The sequence below is a fragment of the Schistocerca serialis genome, chromosome 2 (genome assembly GCF_023864345.2).
Source record: "Schistocerca serialis cubense isolate TAMUIC-IGC-003099 chromosome 2, iqSchSeri2.2, whole genome shotgun sequence".
NCBI lineage: Eukaryota > Metazoa > Arthropoda > Insecta > Orthoptera > Acrididae > Schistocerca > Schistocerca serialis.
In genome coordinates this window covers 160778194-160795327 of record NC_064639.1, presented here as the reverse complement: position 1 = coordinate 160795327, position 17134 = coordinate 160778194, and positions in this window count along the sequence as shown.

The window sequence follows — 17134 nt, the reverse complement described above, 5'->3', positions numbered from 1 at the left end:
GGTGACACTTAAAACGCTTCCCTGAGGAACACCATTCTCTTGCACATACAAAGCAGATAGCACATTACCAACCCTATAGCGAAAGAGGCGGTGGGAAGGAAAGGACCGAAGGAAGATGGGGAGACGGCCACGAAAGCCCCACTCATGGAGTTGATTGAGGATATGGCGGCGCCAAGTAGTGTCATACGCCTTATGAATGTCAAAGAATACACCTAGACAATGCTGGTTACGCAGGAAGGCCTGCTGGATGGCCGCCTCAAGCAGGGTCAAGTTGTCTATAGTGGAACGCCATCTCCGAAAGCCACACTGAGAGGGGCTAAGGAGCTGCCTGGTCTCGAGCAGCCAAACCAGGCGACGATTGACCATGCGTTCCAACGTCTTCCCGACACAGCTCGTCAAGGCGATACTTCGATAACTACTGGGATGCGTTCGGTCCTTCCCTGGTTTGAGGAGGGGTATCAAAATCGCTTCCCTCCACGAGTCAGGGTACGTGCCGGATAACCATATCATATTAAAACAATTCAGGAGAACTTCCTTGGAAGGCAGTAACAAGTGCCGCAGCATGCTATACCGGATTTGATCATGACCAGGCGCAGTATCATGAGCCACAGACAGCGCCGAATCCAGTTCCCACATTGTGAAGGGGCAGTTGTAGGGTTCAGAATTAGGAGACCGGAAGTCCAAGTGACCCCTCTCGATGGCAGTGCGGTAGCGGCAGAAATCTGGAGCACAGTTAATAGTGGCGGTAGATTCCGCAAAATGCATTGCCAGTGTCTGGGCAATGTCTCTCGGCGCCGTGAGGAGACTTCCCTGATGCAGCAAGGCCGTGACGGGTAGCTGGCCGAGTTTCCCGGAAATCCTCCTGATGGCTTCCCATACTTTCGTAGAACTAGTGGAGCGGGAGATGGAGTTCAAGAACGATTGCCATGACCGTCGTTTGCTCTCTTTAATCACGCGTCGCGCTTTAGCCCTTGCCACCCGAAAGGTTGCAAGATTGTCAGCCGTGGGACGGCACTTGAAGCGGCGCAGAGCGGCACGGCGGGCTCGGATGGCTGAGCGGCACTCAGGGGTCCACCAAGGGACAGGACGCCTCTTGGGATGACCGGATGACCGTGGGATTGACAATTCAGCAGCATGGGAGATCACAGCTGTAACATGGTCTACCCATTCGTGGACGCTGTCACGGTGTTCCAAAACGGCCAGGTGGCTAAAAGGTGTCCAGTCAGCCCTGCAGAGGTGCCACCGGGGCGGTACCGGAAATGCCAGAGCCTCATCCAGGAGGCGAATCCAAAGGGGGAAGTGGTCACTAGAATGGAGGTCAGCATCAACCTCCCATAGAGCAGAATCCGCTAGTGCTGGAGAGCAAAAGGAAAGGTCAATAGCTGACGACGACCCAGAAGCAGTACAGAAATGAGTGGGGGCACCAGAGTTGAGGATGCACAGTTCTTCAGACACCATGAGGCGTTCCAGAATGCGACCCCTGGGGCAAGTAGTCGACGAGCCCCATAAGACATTATAAGCATTGAAGTCCCCCAGAAGAAGAAAGGGGCGGGGAAGTTGGCCAATAAGGTCTGAGAGAGCCTCAGAGTCTATCGCATCCTGAGGAGGTAAGTAAAGTGAACAGACTGTGAGCCTCCGACCCACAAGAAGGTCAACTGCAACTGCTTGCAAGTCTGTAACGAGAGGGAGCTCAGATGAGGGGTGCATGTCACGGACAAAAACCGCAACACCACCCTTTGCCCTTTCCCCCGTCAGATCATCTTTCCGATAGACGGTATAGCCCCGTAAAGAAGGAGCATCAGTGGCCCGAAAATGTGTCTCTTGGAGACATAAGCACAAAGGGAACTCACGTACAAGGAGTTGTAGTTCGGCCACATGCGTCCTGAACCCATTCAGGTTCCACTGTAAGATGGGAGCCAGTGATCAGGGTGGCTGAACTTTCACCCTGCCTCTGTGTTTTGGAGGAGAGCCCGGACTGGCCGGAGATTTATTCCTGGGGCGAGAAGAGCGCCCCCGGTCGACATCAATGTCCATCAGCTCTGATGACGACCCACGAGAGATGTCAGACAGTACGATGGTCTCGTCATCGGACCGACCCTGACCAGTCTCCACAGGTGGCAAAATCTTCACCTTCGGCGTCTTGGTCTTAGGGGGCTTAGAATGCAGAGCCTTGTCAGCAGTTGGAGCTTTACTCGCCTGGGCAGAAGGCGCCATAGGGGAAGAGGCAGGAAGTACCCCAATGTCAGCAACCACGGCCTTGTCCGACGTTGCGGGGAGAGCTGCAGGTTGCAAAACAACCGCAGCAGCACAAGTGCACTGGCAAACGCAGGTATTAGTGCTAACACTAGCAACCTCCGTTTGCGTAGCAACAGTGGCCATTTGTACCGGTTTTTTCAGAACGGAAGCGAAAGATGTAGTAAACACAGGAGGTTGCATGGCCTTAAAGAGCTTCTTGGCCTCACCATAGGGTATGCGCTTAGATGTTTTAATCTCCTGTATCTTCCGTTCGTCGAGATAGATGGGGCAGACCCGGCTCCAGACAGGGTGACTCCCAGAGCAATTAACGCACTTCACAGGCGACGAACAATCAGCTCCTTCATGGGCAGGCTGACCACATTTACCGCAAGTGGCTATCCCATTGCACCCCAATGTAGTATGCCCAAAGCGCTGACATATAAAGCAGCGCATTGGGTTGGGGAAATATGGCCGTACTGGCAAACGTAAGAACCCCGCTTTAACATGCTCTGGAAGTCGCGGGCAACTGAACGTGAGAATAAACGAGTCGGATTTTACTAGGTCCCCATCGACTCGCCTCATAATATTCTGCACATCAACAATACCTTCGGCAGCCCACTCAGATTTCAACTCGTCTGTGGAGATATCCGCCAAGTCCCTACATGTCACAACACCCTTACTATAGTTGAGTGTGGAGTGGAGCTCGGTCTCGATAGCGTACTCTCCGAGACAGGGTGCTTGCCGAAGAGAAGCGACTTGACGGGAACTAGAAGTCTCAACTAAGAGAGTACCATTGCGCAGTCGCTTAACAGATTTCAGTGTACCTGCAATTCCTTCAAGACCCTTGTGGATGTAAAAGGGAGAAACCCTCTCAAAGCTACCCTCCTTTCGTTTAATAATCAAAAACACATTCTGATTATCAGCATGTGCTCTGTTACAACAGTCTGATAAATCTCTAGCAACACCAGGAGCTGGAGGACTCGAAGCACGAAGTCGCTTTTTCGAAGGGGTGTGTTTGCCTACCAGCGGCCCACCCAATCCACTGGTAGGGGGAAATGTAGAAGTCGAAGGGTCCATTGCGGTCCCACGAGCAGCTAGGGAACTAAAGGTCCGCTCAGACAGGGCCCCGCATGCCTGAGTAAGCCTAATACAACTGGGGTGCGGCAGGTGCCCCAGAGGTTGCCCGCTTGCGACTGTTCCACCTCAACAGCCATGCATCTCATAGGCGCGGAGCACACCGGAAGATTGAGGGGTTTTTTATAGAGGTTTGTTCCATCCTCGCGATCCGGGCGGCCAAGCCAAGATCCCCATTCCCTGAGACACACAACATTCCACCGCCGCGCCACACGGTGGTCGCTGAAGTGTACTCAGAGCTTACGGTGACGGGGGACAGGTGGCGCTTACCAGTCCCCAGCTCAGGAACCCCGGGGTCGCCAAGCCCGTACCCAGCAAATGAATGCTGAGCCCCTGGGGGCGGGGGGTTATCTGCAGGTTGTAATATTTTAAGGAATACTTCAGAGTCAAGATCGCATTTAAATAATTGAGAATGAGATTTTCACTCTGCAGCGGGTGTGCACTGATACGAAACTTCCTCTACCAGCATTTTAGCGGGCAAGTGCTCTACCAGCACTTGCCCGCGAAAGGCAAAGGTCCCGAGTTCGGGTCTCAGTCCGGCACACAGTTTTAATCTGCCAGGAAGTACCAATTATTTTGAATTGATAGCCGTTTTCAACAGTACTTTTCTGTCATCTTCAGATGTCACCTTTTCAAAAATTTGTCATATATTTTGAAAATGTTGAGCTTGCATTTCCACACTATTTCAGTTTTTAACATTGTCGAAATATATGGCATTATTTTGAAAAATATTAACTCTGAAGATGACAGCAAAGTGCTATTGAAACTGGTCATCAATTCAAAATAAATATTTGATGCCATCTTGTATCTGAGGTAGTTCTTCAATGACACCATATCTAATGTTCCTGGTACCTGGCAAAGTTAAACATGCCTGTTAGTCCTTTAAGCTACTGTCCGTCGATGACACCGGTTTATTTGTTTTGCCCTCCACAAGTGGATAGGTGAAAGAATAGAGAAGTCTGTATCAGTACAAATTACACGCACCTTTCGACGCATTGTGATGACACTGTCACGACGCAGTTACGGTGCGTCTGCTTGTTACTTGATATATACGAATGACTTTAGTTGGTAAGTGGGTATTGCTATTGTACAGAATGCGCGACATGTTTTGCAGACAACAGTTTTGTTATGCATTGCTGATGACAGCTCAAAAATCAACAATAATTCAATACCATCATTACGTCGCTCAATCTACGTAAGAGGCTCTTTGCCTCAGTTTACTTAGACACATATTGTAGACCGATCTGCCTAACGTTGAACATTTGTGTAACACTGCATACTAACCCGAGGTAGGCCACCCCTCGACTCCACTGTCTCAGCTGTCTACTGAGGTCACATTTCGACCGATTCTAAGACCAGGACCTTTATGACTTTTAATTGCACTTCGAACATATTTTTAAACTTTCATGGGCGATCGAATTGGAATGTTACGGCAAGTAGAAAAAGGGAAGGAGAGAGAGGGGCGATATACACGTACGTATGATAAACCCGTTCCCTCTAAAATTTCTCTCCTTCATACTCCCCTGTGTTAACACAGACGACGTCTCACTGATCTCATTTGTACTAAGATTGCAATATACGGGAGGTACCGATTCGCTTCCAGCGCAATGGGTGGAATGCATAAGTTCTAATTAATGTTAGCCAACATGCAGTCTTCTGCAGTTGCTGTCCGCTGCTTAGAAAACAGCACGCAGATCGTGAACCCGTTATCTTTAGGCTGTATGAAACTCTTAGCGAGGAACTAATATTATGTGAATAATTAAATTCTCAATTATTTTTGCTTATACGGGACGCCACTCGCGTTTTATTACCAGAATACGAGAAACTGCACAATTGCATTTCTCTTTAGAGTCACAAAAAAATTCCATTCTCCAATAAAATAATGAACTCCGTATTTCCGTAATTGGTGTTACACTGTACTCAACTGCGTGTCCAGATAACCAGAGTTTTCTAATAAAGTCTCGATTCCGACAGCGGCAGACAACATGTCTGTCCTCCTACACTGCCGAACCAACTATAATTATACAGTCGAACAATTTCGCCCGCCATCCAATTTAGGCGCGATCCAAAGATCTCCGAAGTGTTTCGACTGCCTTTCCGTTTACCAGTTCTTCATTATTCTGCTCGTTATCAATGTTTGTGAAATAATGGAATGACAGCACGCTACTGAGAGATGCTTTAATTTGAAATGCAAGTAAATACGCTGTTTACTTTGTCTAACATTAATAACAGAAGATTATCATTTTGGAGCGCAACTTCCGAACGTAGCAACCAATTGCGGAGAAGTTCCACAATTTAGGTGGTATTTCACACCACATCCGTACCGAACAAACCATTTGTCATCGGTACTTCACACCACATTACGTCATCTTCCCACTGCTGCCTTCTCAACTGTTCTAAGAAGAGCTGTTGTACATGAATATGACGGCTGACAAGCTAGAGATATTACAATGTGATAGCCACTTATTATTATTATTACTTTCTACTGCACTGTGACGTCCTTTCATTAATACCGAGACTTCCCCTATCTTGATTTCTTAACTGTCAACTGTTTTGAACATAATCATATCCATGTAGTTGTCTGTTCAGAGCCTGTGGCACTGCACCGTCATGTCCAGCGCGTGCTTCTCGGAATGTTCTTTCGTACAGTTATAGATATGAGTGTTCTATCGAACGTGTAACTGAGTGAAAGGAATGAAACGAAATTGGATTGGAAAGAGGTAGGAAGGAAATACTGACTTCCTGCCACACACGGGATTCCGGCAATGCAACGGCGGGAGTTGAAAATTTGTGCCGGACTGGACTCGAACCCAGGCGCTCCGCTTCTCTAGAACGGTTGCCGTAACCGCCTCGGCCATCCGGACACGCTTACGGTCAGTCCTAAGTTCGCAACTTCCCTCTCGCTCACCTCAGCGACCCCCACCCATTAATCCCCAACTAACAGATTTCTGATTCCCGTAGAAGTTCGGAAGCTGGTTGTGCATCCACACTGAGACATTTTCATCAGACAGCCGTCGCGTCCATATGGATGGTCAAGGCGGTTAGTACAACCGTTCTACAGAAGCAGAGCATCAGGGCTCGAGTCCTGGTCTGATAATTTCATGTGCGGGTAGAAGTCATTACTTCCTTCCTGTCTCTTTCACATCCCCTTTCCTTTCCATTCCCATAGCCCCAATTATTTACGCACATATCCTAGTATTCATGTAGATGGCCCGTAGCTCCTCATTTGCCTCACGAGACTAAGTGCATCCATTACCAGTCCTCCCACCAAGGATAAATCCCTGACAGGACCGGGCCTCGAACCTAGGTCTTCCAACGGCAGACAGCTGCACTGACAACTCTTCAACAGAACGCACCTGCCACTATCTCAAATTTTTGTTTTTGAGTATTATGTAGTAACACGCCACACAGCTCCTATTCACTTGTACTGACAATTGCTATTACATCAATCAGCCATATCAGGCTGATTTTCGAACCCTGATAATCCATCGCCACAAACAGTCTTTTAATGTCCTCTCATAGCTTAAAAATACAATTTAAATCAGAATAGCGGCAATTACTTTTACCTCTTCAGTTGATACGACACTGCCTAAGAATGGATAGATTTTACCAGATGTACAAGCATGAAATGCGATCTTTTTGGCTAAAAATGTTAATTTCAGAAGAATGATGAATAGTGCTTTATTCAAAGTATGCTACATCGTCTGTTATTCTCAAAATAAATCCACTTTTCATCTCCTGTAACTATACAATGCAAAAATGACCTCCGTTTGTACCGAGCGAGCAAAATCTCACATGCGGTTTTGTTCTTTCCCATTTGCCTGTCATTCAGCTCATGTGGTACCCATTTGCCAGTCTTCTGAATCTATCCCATTTCTCATAGCTGATTGGAAGCAGGTTGTTGACCAACGCCCAATTGCTCGCGGCGAGTTATTTATGTGTTTGCGAATCATCTTCGTTCAACTATGCCTCCAGTTCCACATTTTCGTATTTTTTGGCAGTTTCCCACGTTCCTTCTTAGCAACATCGAAACCACCGTTCACACGTATCTTGTGATGGAGCATGTTCACTATGAGCTTCCCGAAGTAATCGGTATGATTCAGCAGCAGTTTTCATCAAATGAAGACAAAAAATTAATGCTATTCGTGAATGCTCTTTGTTCGATATAAATTTCGAAATATTGAGCAAAACAACACATCGCATACACTTTCCAGATTTATCTTTCTTGCGCGTTTGTCACTTGTTGGTAACACAAAAAAATGGCGCAGTGTCATATCTTTATAGCACAAACTGCACTGGTGTGACATCTGTTGTCTGAAATTTGCATTTCATACTTGTGCACCTGGTATTACTTTCCACGTTATCAAGAGGCTTTTCCATATATTGCGAAATGTAATGGTCTTCGCCGGCCGAAGTGGCCGAGCGGTTCTAGGCGCTTCAGTCTGGAACCGCGCGACCTCTACGGTCGCAGGTTCGAATCCTGCCTCGATCATGGATGTGTGTGTCGTCCTTAGGTCAGTTAGGTTTAAGTAGCTCTAAATTCTAGGGGACTGATGACGTCAGATGTTAAGTCCCATAGTGCTCAGATCCATTTGAACCATTTTTGTAATGGTCTTCATTGCAACAAAATTTAATAACGGCTGGATAGTAACCGGTTTCGGTTAACTAGCAACCAACATTACATCTCCAGAAACGAAAAGAAAAACTGCCTTTCGGTGAGTGTAAAAACCTCTTAAGACCTTTTAAGACCATGTGAATTTTTACAAAATTATTAAACACTGAAAACAGTGAAGAAACCATCATGCTTACACTACTTAATATCATTAATCTTGTACGTGTTCTACACGGAAGACTGCCAACACAGATTCGCCATCCTGCTCATCGCCCACGGCTCTCGTTCTACGACTTCGGTCCTGCTAAGAATGCCTGCGGGTATGGGCGCTTCATCCAAGGTGGACGGCCATTGTGATTAACAACAGTTTTAGTATTACATTGAAGCGCTGCTCTCGTCAGGTTTCATTTATTCAGAATATATAATTTACATTTCTTGGTTTGCCCTTTAATTTAATTATCTTCAAACTCACCACTACTTCTGCTCTAATGCCGTCTTGATGCAGTTCTTGTGAATTTTGTAATTATATTAGGATTACCAATGTGATATAAGTTTCGTATTTATCTTCATGATTTTATAAGTGTCTTCATAACGTTAGCTCTTTCTCGCGGTTTCTCAATATTGTGTTTGTGTGCCCTTATCGCTGTATCTGGCTGTCAGGTCTTACAAAAGAAACATATGTTTTCCCTAACTCTGTTATTAACCACGATGCTAAAATTGCTTCCCAAATGCTCCTACTTCCCAAGAAACTAAATAAGACCTCTCCTAACCTAGTTCCAATTTTCAGTTTTTTGACTGTACTGTTTTATGCTTGGTGCATGTGATACTAGAACAGCGGTCCCCAACCCTGTGGTAACTACCCCCTGAGGAGTAAAGTGAAATTTTCTGAGAATTAAAAACTAAACGTTTCGATTCTGTTTCAGTCACGAAACTAAATTATTTTCAAAAGATCGTTACTGTTATCACAGTTTTGCGAGATTCTAATACTGATTATATAAGTAATTATTGATTATATAAGTTATCAATAATTACCTTTTCTCAATTCGTAGCATTTAAGCGATAGAAGTTACAGATTCCTCACATAGTCCACTCACTACACAAATATGTGATGCTTCGTCCTGTACATTACTGATAATGAAAGTGAGACATATATCTAAAAAATGCGAAATATTGCAAAAGAATGTCTTCTCCAAGTTGTAGATAGTACCTGCAGTAGTCCGGAAACTGCATCATTGCTTGCTTCATAACAGACTAATGAATTAATTGACAGCTCGACCCAGGAGTAACTACATTACGGCCACTGTAGCGCCGTGCACAGTATAATAATAATAATAATAATAATATAACTCTTCCAACTTCTGCCAGTTCAGTAGTAAGGAGTGAAGCAAGCAAGTGATTTACGAACAATCAGTATAGTGCACACTTTTTTCGTTGTTTGATTTTCAGTGGGGTTGCAAGTGCACCAATTTGAACTCGTTTGATTTTGAATGGGGCTTCAGTGTGCAGGTCAAGCAAGTACGGCAATGGGGAAGAGGAGTAACGCAGGGGAAGTATGTTTTGTAACAAATGTCCGCCTTCACCGTGGATAGTTTGCTTCCATATCTGAGGAGGAGTTTTGTGTAGCACTGGCGATGCACCACGAATATCGTCATCGTCAGTTCTAGAGGGGTTCAAATGTGTGTAAAATTTTATGGGACTTAACTGCTAAGGTCATCAGCCCCTAAGCTTGCACAGTAATTAACCTAAATTATCCTAAAGACAAACACACACACCCATGCCCGAGGGAGGACTCGAACCTCCACCGGGACCAGCCGCACAGTCTATGACTGCAGCGCCTCAGACCGCTCGGCTAATCCCGCGCGGCTTCGCCAGTTCTAGCACACACACACACACACACACACACACACACACACACACAAAAGACATCATTCATCTTTCACGATTTTAAAAATAAGTGTTCGAAGAAAAGTCTTTCTTCTACATTTGGGTGCTAAGTTTAGTCGTAGTGTGGAGGAGGTTGTGGGTACTAGCTAACGTTCGATTGCACTCAGGGTAATGGTCTAAGAAAGGTTGGCAACCAGTGTACTAGACTGATTGCGTGTACATCATGCACCTATCTGCTCTTACCTACCGAAATAGCCCAGTGTATTTTGCTAGACATTCAAACTGACAGTTAAAACAATGACTTAAATCGGCCGTCGTTACAGTACCTAAGTTGCTTGGACTAACGCTTTCTGTCTCTGTAATCCATCGCAACCGTCCCGTCTTTCGAGGACGACAAGAAAGAGGATAGCCGAAACACGGACGCCTTGCCCTCAGTGTTTTCACCGAGCACTGCCTCCCACTCGACCTGTGAGCTGAGGTATTGTCTTTCCGTCTTTTGTCTGCTCTCATTGGTCTCGGCTTCAGTCACCTGGCGTGTTTCCCTTCAGTTCCGTCCGAGGCGTGAGTAACGTGTAGCGGATTTCTGAGCTATTGTTATGCCCTCCTGGGCACCCGGATCCCACCCGGCCTCGAGATAAATTTGCGTGGCCTTGTTGTTTGCTCCCGCGGACGTGGAAGATACACGCGCATCTCTTTCTTTTACGGGTTCTGCGCAGGCGGACGAGATTCCGCGGTGGTTCGGCCTCCATTCTTCGTCTGCCACGAAGCGACCAATCACTGCCCCCTGCGGAAATGTGAATGCTCGAATGCTCTGAATGGACGGCGTGGGCAGTGCATTAGCGTTCTTCCGTCTGCGAGACGGAATGGGAGAAAGTAAAAAAAAAAGAAATGCTCTGATCACTGAGAAAAAGCGAAGCACTCGCGTAGCAGCTATAAATCGCACAAACCGGACTCCGACACTGAATCCACGTTCAGGCCTTCATCTGACAGTGTCTTATTGGAAGTTAATGTTTCCAAATTTCTCCCATAAATAATTTCCTGTCCTTTTCGAGAGCTTTTATTTGATTTAATATGCAATCAAGTTGTATTTTGTCAAACGAAAAGCGGTTTAGGTACCAAGTACCACCATTAGGCCATTATACGATCAAAAATATCGCAGCACAGTTAAAATACACTTTAGGAAACTTTTACAAAATATTCTTATATGTAACATACGGAGTATGGCACAAAGGGTATAAGAAGAGAGAGGCCTTCCAAATATTACGGTGTTTCCACCAGCAATGACAACGTTCATGAAAATGGTTCAAATGGCTCTAAGCACTATGGGACTTAACATCTGAGGTCATCAGTCCCCTAGACTTAGAACTACTTAAATCTAACTAACATAAGGACGTCACACACATCCATGCCCGAGGCAGGATTCGAACCAGCGACAGTAGCAGCAGCGCGGTTCCGAATTGAAGTGCCTTGAACCTCTCCGCCAATAGGGCCGGCTTCACCCCAGACCACGTTGGTATAAATACTTAAAAACGATTAAATAGGTTTTTATTACATTTACCGCAAGTAACTGGTCTTTATATCTGTACGCATCGTTTGATACAACAAGGGGTCACATTCCATCAACAGAAGTACTCTTTAGATGGGTACAGAGTTAGAAAAGGAACCATGTCCAGATAAAGAGCATATGGTGGACCTGTTCCAATAAAAAGAAGAAAGTAGACAATGTTAAGAAAATTCTATAATACATATCTGTAGAGCAGAAATAGTTTTATGACAGTATCTCTATGTGTCTACCAAAGGATGGACAAGATAAAGATGAATCATACCATTGTCTGTTTTGCTGTATTTTGACTGTGGTTGTATTTTGGCCAATTTATAAATAAAACTGCATGCTCATGACCCAACATTTTATTGCTATAATGAATATGAATGACATGAACCTGCACAACAATATCCTTCCGCTAGTTGTATCAACATCATAAGTTTCCAAAAGGGCTATCTCCAGTACATTCAGATTGGATTACTGGCCACACTCGATTGCCAAACTACACTGATCAGCCAGAACATTACGACTGCCGGCCTATTGAGGATACAAATCCGTACAGGCGATGGCAGCGTTCCCTGCCAAGGAAAGACTGCTTGTCCGACACAGCTATGGTACACGTAGTACCACTGAGCGTGCTGTCCGTGTGTAGAACGGAGAAGGCGCGCGATCTATCTAAGTCTGCCTTAGGGCAGTTTATGGTGGTTCGGAGACTCGGCGCAAGCATTTTACAAATTGTGCGAATTATCGGGTGTTCGAGGAGTTCTGTGGTGAGTGTCCTCAACAAGCCGCGAAACCAAAATGGAAACACATCCAGACGTCGTGGGATAGGGAGGCAACCCGTCATTACACATGTCGGACATCGTAGGATGGGCAGACCGGTAAAACAGACAGGCGACGAGCTGCGGAGGGACTACCGTCAGACTTTAGTGCTGGGAGAGTACAAATGTTTCCGAACACACAGTGCACCGAATACTCCCATTGGTGGGTTCAGATGGTTCAAATGACTCTGAACACTATGGAACTTAACATCTGTGGTCATCAGTCCCCTAGAACTTAGAACTAATTAAATCTAACCAACCTAAGGTTCAAATGGTTCAAATGGCTCTGAGCACTATGGGACTCAACATCTTAGGTCATAAGTCCCCTAGGACTTAGAACTACTTAAACCTAACTAACCTAAGGACATCACACACACCCATGCCCGAGGCAGGATTCGAACCTGCGACCGTAGCAGCCCCGCGGTCCCGGACTGCAGCGCGAGAACCGCACGGCCACCGCGGCCGGCTAACTAACCTAAGGACATCACACACCTCCATGCCCGAGGCAAGATTCGAACCTCCGATCGTAGCGGTCGCGCGGTTCAAGACTGAAGCGCCTAGAACCTCTCGGCACACCGGCCGGCCCCAACGGTGGGCCTCCGCAGTTGACGACCCATGCATGTGCCAATGTTAACACCACGACATCGGCAACTACGAATGAAGCCGGCATGTGACCATAGGCACTGGAGATTGGCGCAATGGCAGAGCATTGCATGGTCCGATGGATCCCGATAACGTTTTCGTCATGCCGATGGGAGGGGCGCATCCGTTGCCTTCGAGGGGAACCGCTCCTTGACACCTGTACTGCGGGTCAAGCTGGAGGCGGCTACATTATGCTCTGAGGAACACTGAAGTTGATATCTATGGGTCCAGTGGAGCTTGTGTTAGGCACCATGACGGCTAAGAAGTTTCGCACACTGGTTGCAGACCACATAAACCCTTTCACGATGTTAATGTTTCCCGACGGCACTGACATTTTTCAGCCATGTCACGAGGCCAGGAATGTGATGGGGTGGTTCGAGGAAGATATTGGCAAGTCCCAGTCGATGTCCTGGCCCCCAGCTCTCCAGATCTGAACCCGATCGAACACATCTGCGTTGTGAATTAACGTGGCGTAGTTGTTCGCTGCCCGCCTCCCCGGAATTTAAGGGTATTAGGTGACGTACGTGTTTAGATATAGTGCCAACTCCCTCTACCGACCTACCAAGGCCTTATTCCTTTTACTTCCTAGGAGTTAATCTCTTTTGAAACTCATCGATTTATTATTGTTCATCCAAGGTGAAGCACCATTCGACCAAGAAACTATTAAAAGTGGAGAAAACCTGATATTTTTCGAATGAAAGTTGTGTAGTATTCCTAGTATGTAATCTTGGAACAGCAAAAAACATAACATTTTCACTCTGTTCACAGTCGACTGAATATTACACTTACTCGGACAGGAACAGTTTTTACTAAGGCGGGTAAGGAAGGTCTGACAATGGCTCTGGAAAACTGTTACATGACGAGTTCTGAGATGGAAACAAACGCCAGCCAAAATACATTTGTCAGAATTACCGTTTTTAGGTGGTCTAAATGCTCCACTGCAGATGAACGTACACTGAGGTGTCAAAAGTCGTGGGATACCGATATGAATATATACAAATGGCGGAAGAATCGCGTACACTAGGTATAAACCTAGTTTGTACTCATATTATTCATTTCAAAAAGTTTCCGCCTTGGTTATGGCCGCACGATGGGAATTAAAAGACTTTGAAACTTTGAACGAGGAATGGTAGTTGGAGACGCATAGGTCATTCCATTTCGGAAACCGTAATTGTATTCAGTATTTCGAGATCCAGAGTTTCAAGAGCATGCTAAGAATGCCAAATTTCAGCATTTGCTATCGCCACAGGCAATGCAGTGGCCGACGGCTTTCACTTGACGACCGAGAGCAGAGGCGTTTGAGTAGAGTTGTCTGTGCTAACAGACAACAATAGAAATCAATGTGGGACGTGCGACGAACGTTTCCGTTAGTACAGTGGGGTGATATTGGGCTTTGGTTGGCTGTGGCAGCAGTGTCTTTGCTAACTGAACGACATCGGATACAGCGTCTCTCCTCGGCTCTTGACCATATCGTTTGGACTGGAATATCGTGGCCTGGTCAAATGAGTCCCGATTTCAGTTGGTAAGAGCTGATGTTAGGGTTCGAGTGTGGCGTAGACCCCACGAAGTCATGGACTCAAGTTGTCATCGGGTATCGTGACAGCTTTTGGTGGCTCCATAGTGCTGTGGGCTGTGTTTACACGGAATGGAGTAGGTTCTGTATAAGTTCAGGTACCTGGAGAGCATTTGCAGCCATTCATGGACTTTATGTGTCCAAACAACGATGGAATTTTTATGAATCTAAATACGCCATGTCACCTGGCTGCAGTTGTTTGCGAGTGGTTTGCAGAAAATTATAGACAACTTGAACCAACGATTTGGCCACCCAGATCGCCCACCATGAATCCCATCGAACATTTATTTCTAGCACATAATCGAGAGGTCAATTCGCGCACAAATGGACAGCACGGTTTAGTACTTCTGCAGGGGACTCCCAGTCCATGCCACATCGAGCTGCAGCAGTACATCTGGCAAAAGGAAGTCCGACAAGATATTAGGAGGTGTCCCATGACTTTTGTCATCTCAGTATCTATCACACACGATCCGCTAGGTTAGCCGACAGCACTCATGAGCTGTTTGCTGGACTCGGGTAGGCTTGTCAGGCCCGGATCGAATCCACCCGGCGGATTAACGACGAGGGCTGTGTGCCAGCCAGCCTGGATGTGGTTCTTAGGCGATTTTCCACATCCCACTAGGTGAATACAGGGATGGTCCCCACGTTCCGCCTCAGTTACGCGACTCGCAGACGTCTGAAAACGTTCGCACTGTTTCACGGCTTACACTAGTTGCAGACAGCTGGGGTACACTAATTCCGTCCCGGACGATACGGGATGGCGACAGGAAGAGCATCCGACCACCCTCTGACACTACTATTACTGAATCCATAGTAACTAGGCTGTCCCTGCTTTGAAGTGGGACAAAGGCCCAAAGAAAATGATGATGATGATGATTGTCTAGCACACGTAACTGCTAGGAGAATAAAAGCAATGACGAAAGAGAAAGTATTTGCAAACATCTAACACTATGATATGAAAAAGTATTTGATAAAATAAATTACTGATAGTACGGTTCCAAGGGCCTGAGATTTATATTACATAAAATAGCAACAATGAAAAGTCGCAAATGTTACGTCAGCAAACAAAACACATGTCTATTGTGTAACTATTTTCCTTTTTTGAGGGAAGTTGTTCCCAAAAGTCATGACGTCACTTGAATAAACACTTTACTATGAGAAATGCGTTGTTAGTGGCCTGTAAAACTGAAATGTGATCCTCATTAAGAACTTTCTCTGTAATTATCATCTTGAAAATGGCCATTTGTTTAGTGAGACAATAGCATGTAAGCTATAAACAGGCTCGTCGTTGACTAAAGTCAAATCTCTAGTCGGTTATGTAACCCAAACTACATTTCCATTTATAATTCACAGCACATACACTCTGTCAAAAGCTGTCCACTTACTAAACACGATTCCCCAGTTTTCGAAAAGCGTAGCTTTTTATTTGCTTCACGAAAATTAGTCATTAACAAGAAGCATACTCGTTCATTAACTTCGTGCTATGCATCGAAATCACCCCACTTGACAAATCTGTCTCTTCACTCTACTGATGTTGTACCCTGCACATTATTATTTTCCGATAAAATGGTTCATACTGATAATCACTTTGATCTATACATCCATGAAGTTCACAGACCACAAAAAGCACATTAAACAGTTCACCCAGCAACGTAGTTACTTCTCGGTCCGCACATTGTATTTTTCGAGTGACTTCGTGAGATGATATCCTTCGACAGGATTAACATGAATATATTTATATTTTAGCTGTACAGTGCTCGATATGCATAGAAAACAGACCCATTTTGCCCTGAGAGAACAATGTTGATCTGCTGCTATAACCACTCCATTCCCTCCCTCACGTACGACAATAATCAGTCATGCTACTTCTCTGTACAGTCCTCAGTTGCCACTACAAATAGAGCTGACAATTACGGATCAAAGCTCGTCTCTCTCCATTAAGAACAATGCTATATTAGTGCACATAGGAATATTTTTACACCACATAAATATATGTGTAAGCTCACAACAGCTGAAAACTAAGAATAACGATTTCGCAGATGGCAATTACAGAAAGTACTTAGAACGATAAAAAAACTCCGCTGTTGCTTTACCTTTTTATTGTGATTTCATTCCCCTGCCCCATATGGACAGGGGAGTACTGGCAGCGGCACAATCCACCGCTCTTCAGGCTCTTCAGCCGAGTGACATGACAGCTAATAAAACGAGAAAAGTGTACATATAAAGGCGATAAAAAGCGGGACATAAAAACAGAGTAATGGGACACAATGGAGGGAAAATATACACTGACACAGAGATGGAGACGTTCATGGGGAGACAATTAGAAAAGTCTACATAAAGTTAAAAAACACAGGTGGCGATTCGTAGAACACAAAAAAAGACACTGAAGTCAAAAGACAGGTAAAAAGTTGGCTACAGTATTGAAACACTCCAGAACAAAGACACCTTAAAACCATATTAAGAGATGAAGCACACATGACAAAGAATAAAACCTGCCAGGAGGGACCTGCGGAGGGAGAGGCCTGAGAGGATGAAAAAAGAGGGGAGACCAAGGTGCAGTGGGGGAGGAGGTAGGATGAAAGGGAAAAGGGGGTAAGGGGGGATACCAAGAGACAGGAGACAGCTGGGGCAGCAGATGAAGAGGGAAGACAAGGCAGGAGGGAGTGCAGAGACACTGAAGTGGAGCATGG